This window comes from Cupressus sempervirens, chromosome 3 (assembly GCF_028749045.1).
Source record: "Cupressus sempervirens isolate cs-2001-9-10 chromosome 3, ASM2874904v1, whole genome shotgun sequence".
Classification (NCBI taxonomy): domain Eukaryota; kingdom Viridiplantae; phylum Streptophyta; class Pinopsida; order Cupressales; family Cupressaceae; genus Cupressus; species Cupressus sempervirens.
Genome location: NC_143120.1, coordinates 642,695,662 through 642,702,889, shown reverse-complemented (window position 1 = coordinate 642,702,889; position 7,228 = coordinate 642,695,662). Strand labels below are relative to the sequence as shown.

Sequence of the window (7,228 nt, the reverse complement as noted above, 5' to 3'; positions counted from 1 at the left end):
AAAATGAAAATATAATATAGTTTAATTTTAATTGGAAAAAAATACATCATAGGCACTTTGTGTCCATCTCCCTCCTCCTACTGTCATGCATAACCCATCTAAGTCATATTGTCAATTGTCCTTTGAGGACTGATGGAGCTGAAATTATAATATTTTCAATTGTCATATTAGTTTTTTTTAAATTATAATATTTTTAAATCATAAGCATGGCCAAAGTATAAACTAAAATAATGTATTAAAAGTTTAGAAAAAAATATTTTTTAAGTTTTAATGAATATTTTTAAATAGCTTGTTAATTTGTATGTTAATAGATTTATTTTGTAATTTTAGATTTCCAATATTTATTAAAAAAATTAAATTTGAAATATATATATAAGGCCAATTAGTTTGATAAATCATTAATTATATTATCAACGTACTATAATAATTAAGAATTTATTAAAATAATTCATTATTAATTTATGAAACTAATTTTTAAAATAAAAATAATGTTATATATCAAATTTATTTATTTTTAAATTTTGATACATGAATAAATTAACAATTTTTAAAATTATAATTATAAGTATGATTGATCACCACTTACCATGGTTGTTATTTTTACACCATAAATATGGTAAAATAAATTATGATTTATATATTAGTTAAATTTTGCATTAGTTAATTAATTCATTTTACATAGTTAATTAAAGTTTAGACTGATATGACTTGTTCCATATCCATTCCACCATATCTTTATGACGTTTCCATTCCATGATAACGTATCTCTAAAAATGTTACATTATTGACAAGACTTATGACGCTTTGCGTCTGCTGTTGTTCTACATTAGACTCTGATATGCCTTCCAACTTCCGAACAACTTGGCTCATGCTCGGCCTCCCATACTCATCCTCCTCAATGCACTGAATGCTCACCATGGCCGCCCTTCTCACCTCTTCCACATCTGCTTTCTCTGCAATCTTTTCATCCACGATGCCCATAATGTTTCCCTTCTCAATTTCAGCCGTTGCCCACGTCGGAAAGTATTGAGAGTCCGGCACACTCAAATCATTGTTTCGTCGGCCTGAGATGATCTCGAGCAGAGTCATGCCAAAACTGTAGACGTCCGCCTTCACTGTGATCGGCAGACCAGAAATCCACTCGGGAGCCAAATACCCTCTCGTTCCCCTTATCGTCGTCAGCACTCTACTCACATCTCTGCCGACAAGTTTTGCCAGCCCAAAATCAGCCACTTTCGGCGAAAAATCTGCATCTAGAAGAATGTTCTCTGGCTTGATATCACAGTGGATGATCTGATCCCTACATTCTTCGTGCAGATAAACCAACGCTCTCGCAGTCCCCAGGGCGATGCCAAATCTGGTTTTCCAGTCCAACACTGTTTCTGCCGGTTTAGACATGCGGGACAAGAAAGAGTCGAGAGACCCATTCTGCATGTAGTCAAAAACAAGCATTCTTGCAGACCCATCTACGCAGAATCCCCGGAGCTTCACCAGATTCACATGATGTATGTTTCCCACGGTACTTGTTTCTGCACGGCATTGTTTTTCCGATTGTGCGGAGCCCTCTAATTTTTTCACGGCCACAAGAGTACCATCCGCCAGAGTTCCTTTGAAAACAGAGCCAAATGCTCCCTTTCCCAACCGATGGGAGAAATTGTTGGTCGCAGTTTTGAGCTCTTTCAAACTGAACGTTCTCAGCAATATTGTCGTGTCGCAGTCCTCCGCTTTCGCAGTCAGTTTTCCTCGCATGCGCCGAAGAAGCCATGAAAACAGAGCACCCAAAAGAGCTACGGCCAAAGGAATTGATACGGAGAGCCCAGTTATTCTTCTGCTCCTTCCTGCGCCGGGTGGGGACTGGGGCACATCGGAAGCAGCCAATCGGACGAATAAGGCCTGGCCATCGGTTGAAGAAGTAATCTGCAGGCTCAACAGATCTCCAAACCTCAATTTACAAACAGAAGGAACAGAATCAGTGAAAGCAAAGGCAGTGCAGGAGCAATTGTGGAGGCAGGCAGTTTCACATCGTAAAAGAGTCGGCTGTTGGCCATACTGCACAACGGGCTCTTCATCGGACAAGGTCATATTACTGATTTGGACAAAACCATCTGCTGTCGTGTGACCCGCACTGCCGTTGATGGCGGAGCAGTTTAGTGGAGTACGCCGAGTACACCCGCTTGACCACCACCCCTGAGAACGCCATGCAATTGAGTCTCTTGGCTGAAAACCTTGCACACATTCGCACAACTGAACGTTAATCTGGGTGAAGCAGAATCCATAAGCCCCGCATACACCGTACACGCCGCAACTCGACATGGGTGCGTTGAAGAGCACGTTCCACGTTTTGTTGTTAAGCCAAAAGTGAACTGTCAGCGCTCCGTTGCTGTGGATAACTAGCCTCGCCATCATGGTCGAACTAGCCGTGGGTGTGAGCCAGTATGTGTAGTACATTCTCATCGGAGATTCTTCCACCAATCTCTGCTTAAGCAAAGTATCTGATTCTGTCTGTGGCATGTTGGCAAAATATCTACCATTCCATTCTCCGGAGCTGTGATATGAAACACCATTTTTATACTGCAGCATATAATTTGTCGCTCCAGGAGACGGATTCAGTTGAACGAGAAAGGCCCGGGCCCTGGATCCTTGGAACTCTTCCAAGAAGTCAATTTCAAACCTTTTGAAAGTTTCATGGTTGGCATAAAATGATCCGTGGGGTTCACAAAGCTCTCCCACACAACCTCGCAAGTCATGTTTTGAAAGCCAAGGAGAACTAAATTACCAGTGTCAAGTACAGACGCCATTGATGCCTTATAAGCTTGCTGGGTACTATTAGTGGACCAAATGGCTTTTCCTTGCAAATCAGATACGGTGAGGTAACCAGACGTAGAGAGAGTCAAGACGCCCGGCATGTCTTTGATGGGAGTTTCTCTGTTAGCCACCCATACGATGGTCTTGACAGAGATCTGGGCATACCAGATGCCAACATACCAGTTGCTCGTTCCCTCAGGATTAAAAAGCCCCAGTTCAAAAGTGCCATTTTTTGAAACAATGGTCTGCTTTCCCCTCAGAGAATCCCCCAAAGAGGGGGTTGTCTCCACCAGCATCAACTAACAAATCAACATTGCACTGAAGAATGAGCAAAAGTACAAGAGCCAAAATAAAACGATTCAAAAGGGACAAATCCATTCCTTGGTGCACTCTTTCTGCTCGTTCAAGGTGCCGCAGAGTGGAAAATATGAATTTCTAATTGTAATGGTAAAACTATTATGTGGAAAAAATTGCCCATTTCAAATGTCTCGCTGCTTGAAAACGTCCTGAGCTTTACTTTGTCTTCCCCAAGTACACGCGTCGTTGAACTTGACATATTTAATTGACAAATATGTCTTTATTTTATTTATTTAATCAAGCACTTACCAAAGATTGTAATATTAAATAGCAAAATGTAAAAGCATAGACGACGACGCATGCTGCTTGTAGATCGTGCCAAAGAGTTGTCATCTGAATAACTGCACTGATTGTGTTTTCTCGCATAAGTGCATTTGTTGAATAGGTGTCGTGTATTGCAGTCGATAGTTGTGATCAAACTACTCGAGTGAAGCTTGATTTTAAAGTTTCAAGGTTGTTAGTTTTAGGTAGCTTGGACAGCTGTTTGTTCTTATGTGATTTAGTTTTAGGTCGCTTGGACAGCTGTTTGTTCTTATGTAATTAATTAGCAAATATTTGTTAATTAATTGACTTCTAGAAGCAACTAGTAATCTATTGGTTAGGTTGTTTTAGTTGAGAAGCAACTAGAAACTTCTTGGTTAAGTAGTATAAAAAGGAGTCAAGGGAGGCATTTGGAGAACAAAAAGTTGTAGAAACATTTGTAGTGTTAGAAATGAGTTTGCAATGATAGCAAACAGTCTTCCAGTGTTAGCACGGGTGTAGTGATAGCGTTGAGGATAGCAGTGGTGAATATCAGCAGGAGAAATTAGGAGGTTGTCTAAATTCTACCAGTGAGAGGCAAGGAATTTTGTATCTCTTAATTTGCTGAAGTTAATATATTTTCCATCTGCAGAATTGATTTTCCCCTAGGGGTTTTTCCAAGGACAATTTGTTCATAAATATTGTGTTCATTGTGTTGTGAATTTCTTTTTGTATTTTATTGGTTAAGTTGCAGTTGTGTTATTTTTTGATATTAGTCGTGAATTATTTTTCAGTAGTTTAATAATCGTTTATGATAGGAGATTAATAATCAGTGACTGTAATAGGAATTTTCACAAAGGCAAATGTAGAGATGTTTGTGGACAATCTGACCAGATGGCTTGAAGATATTGGGACATCAATGCAATGGTTAAATATTAATCTTTAAAACTACGTGTGTGCCAATGAACATTGACTCAAGCATAAATAGGTTAGCATTTAATCAAACATATGTAATTGACAAAGATGACTTCTAGCTCAAACCATCAATTGTCCCAGCACATCACTAATCATATAACAATATCAGCATCAACTAAGTCTCCAAGTATACTTAGAGCATTTGTAATTGATTAAGCAATTCCTGACTCAAAATGCAATACTAAAAAGGTCATAGAAAGTGGTTTTCTTTGGTCAAACTCTTTTTAGAAATCAATAGATTGAAAATAAAAAGGATTGCATGTAAAGATAAATATTAGATCTATTTTGAAAATCAAAAATAGATTTTGAGATTACACATATTCAAGAAGATAGTTAAATTATAGTTGCTTACATTGAAATGCAGAAAGAAGACAAGGGTCACAAAACTTTTTATAAAAGAATGCATATGAATGGACAAAGTATATTCCTTATTTTTTGAGAACTCCTCTACTTGCATATAATGGAAGATAATCTTGTTACAATGGAGAATATTGCCTTCAAAATGTCTTGGATTCTTGGAAATATGCTTGAAGCACCATGACTTCCTAAGAGGTTCACCTCTGTGAGCATCACCTAGATCCAGTGAGTGCTAAGTATTCTATTCATTGTCATGGGAGATGGTTTTGTGTAAATCACTACTCATGAAATATATGTCAATGAGTTTGACTCAAAAACTACACAATCCTGATAGCAATATCACAATTTGACTTGTTATGGAAAATATCTACTACTTATCAATTGATGAGCTTATGGGGTTTTCTAATGAATGGTTTATAAGGCACAACACTTGGTGAAGGTTGGCAATTGGGATTGCAAGTAAAGTGGGTTTAACCATGGAGGGAACTCTGTAGTTAAGTGCACTCAAGCTGGAATAGTACTAGGATGGGTGACCTCCTGGGAAGTCCTAGCACTTCACCTCTATGAGCATCACCTAGATCAAATGAGTGCTAAGTATTCTATTCATTGTCATGAGAAATGGGTTTGTGTAAACCACTACTCATGAAATATGTGTCAATGAGTTTGACTCAAAAACTACAAACTTAAATCCTGATAGCAATATCACAAATTACAATGAGTATCAACAATTTTACAACCCATGTTGACAAAAGCTTTAGAAAAGGTATTATTTTAAGCATCAAGAATGATGTGAAAGTATAAAAATGCGAGTTGTTCTTACCCTTTTTTTTTTACATAAATATATTTATCATAGAAATATTATTTATTTATTTAATGTATTTAGATGATGTCCATATTATAAAGATGAACAATTGTGAAGCATTTAAAATCCATAAGAAATCTTATCACTTCAACATTGTTCATTTATATATTCTTGATTATAATTTTTTCCAATATCAAGTAGTTTGTAATGACAAGACTAAAGACATAACACATAATTACGCCAAAGGCATACCTATACTGAAGTTATCAAACTTCAAAATTGCATCTATGGTGTATATTTACTCATAGCAGTGCAAAATGATTGAAATATCATCCATAGTCAAATCATTTTAATTTTTTTCAAACATTTATTTCATTCACTGTCTTATCTATCCAATGGGCATTGACATTGAATGGTGGGTCCAATTGATTTTCACCTATCTTAATTCTTCATCGGTGCTATTTTTCCCATCACTTAATTATTTTTTAATATATTTCATTTCCTATTAAAATGACGTAAATGTGCAGGTGTCAAAGAAAAAATATGTTAAAATATTCGCTTATGAAAAATTTAAAAGATAATAATTAAATCATTAGTTTCATTATCGTAAATGTGACACCAAGCTGCTACTTACAGAATTTCAATTGTCACCACCATGTTTCAACACTGACTTGTTAAGATAGCTGCATTGCAACATGTGGCTTCTAGTGGTACATTCAGACATAGAGCTGCTACCGCATTCACTCCATCCAAAATTGGGGTAATAAGTGATGCTCACATGATTTTCAGAAAAATGTAAGAATTCCAAACATTGCAGCCATGCTTGATGACCTCTAAGAGGATTGTCTTGTCCAAAATCCATGGAACTATTCAACGAGTGAAATCATACTGAAGGTGTGTTCTGGAAGACTTAAGATGTTTTTTTTTTTTTAATTTGCAACTAATTTGTATCTTGTTTATATGATTTTGTGTAAACTTATTTCTCTTCCAAATTTCATGAACATGGGATTATATTGCTTTTGAAACTCTATGTTCCATAAAATCCTAGCAAGAAGCAAGGGTTACTATGGATGCAACTCAATTGAACATGAGAAAATATTTCTACAAAAGTGCACGTTGAAGCTTAAAGAAAGAATGGGGGAGCTCATTCCAATAGATTCCATATCTACTTTATGTTCAAATAATGCACATAGGGGATGCTTTTAGTTATAGGAATGATTTGCACCATAGTCCTTTATGGATAAAATGCAATTGCTCCCCATTTTATCAAAGAGAAAATTGCTACTATTTTCTAGCATAGGCTTCTCTTGCAATGTCTCTCCTTGATCTTCTTTCATCTCCCTCTACTAATTTCCTATGACTTCTACACCCATTATGTAAATAGCCAACCATTACAATTACTTGTTTCCCAAATTCCCCAAACAATTTCTATGTCTCGCTTGGTTTCTCCACAATTGTCTCATGCCTCATCTCCCTCTTATGTTCCCACTAAATTCTTCACCTTCATCACTCTTTCCCCCATATAGATGATGTCAATTTCATTTCATCTTTTCAAATGTCAATTTAGAATCAAAAAATTATGAATATAACGTAGAGAGTATGAAACGAAAGAAGTGGGCTCTCCAAATTTGTTCTCCATAAAATTGCTATCTCATGGAGATTTATGTCTAACACAACATTGGGTCCAATGTC

The 7,228-nt window shown here is 36.6% G+C and overlaps 1 pseudogene; it reads right to left on the bottom strand.

The window, feature by feature from the left end:
* Window positions 1-735: 735 nt before the first annotated feature.
* Window positions 736-3,183, bottom strand: LOC149568328 (G-type lectin S-receptor-like serine/threonine-protein kinase At2g19130 pseudogene; annotated as a pseudogene).
* Between the last annotated feature and the right edge of the window lie 4,045 nt (window positions 3,184-7,228).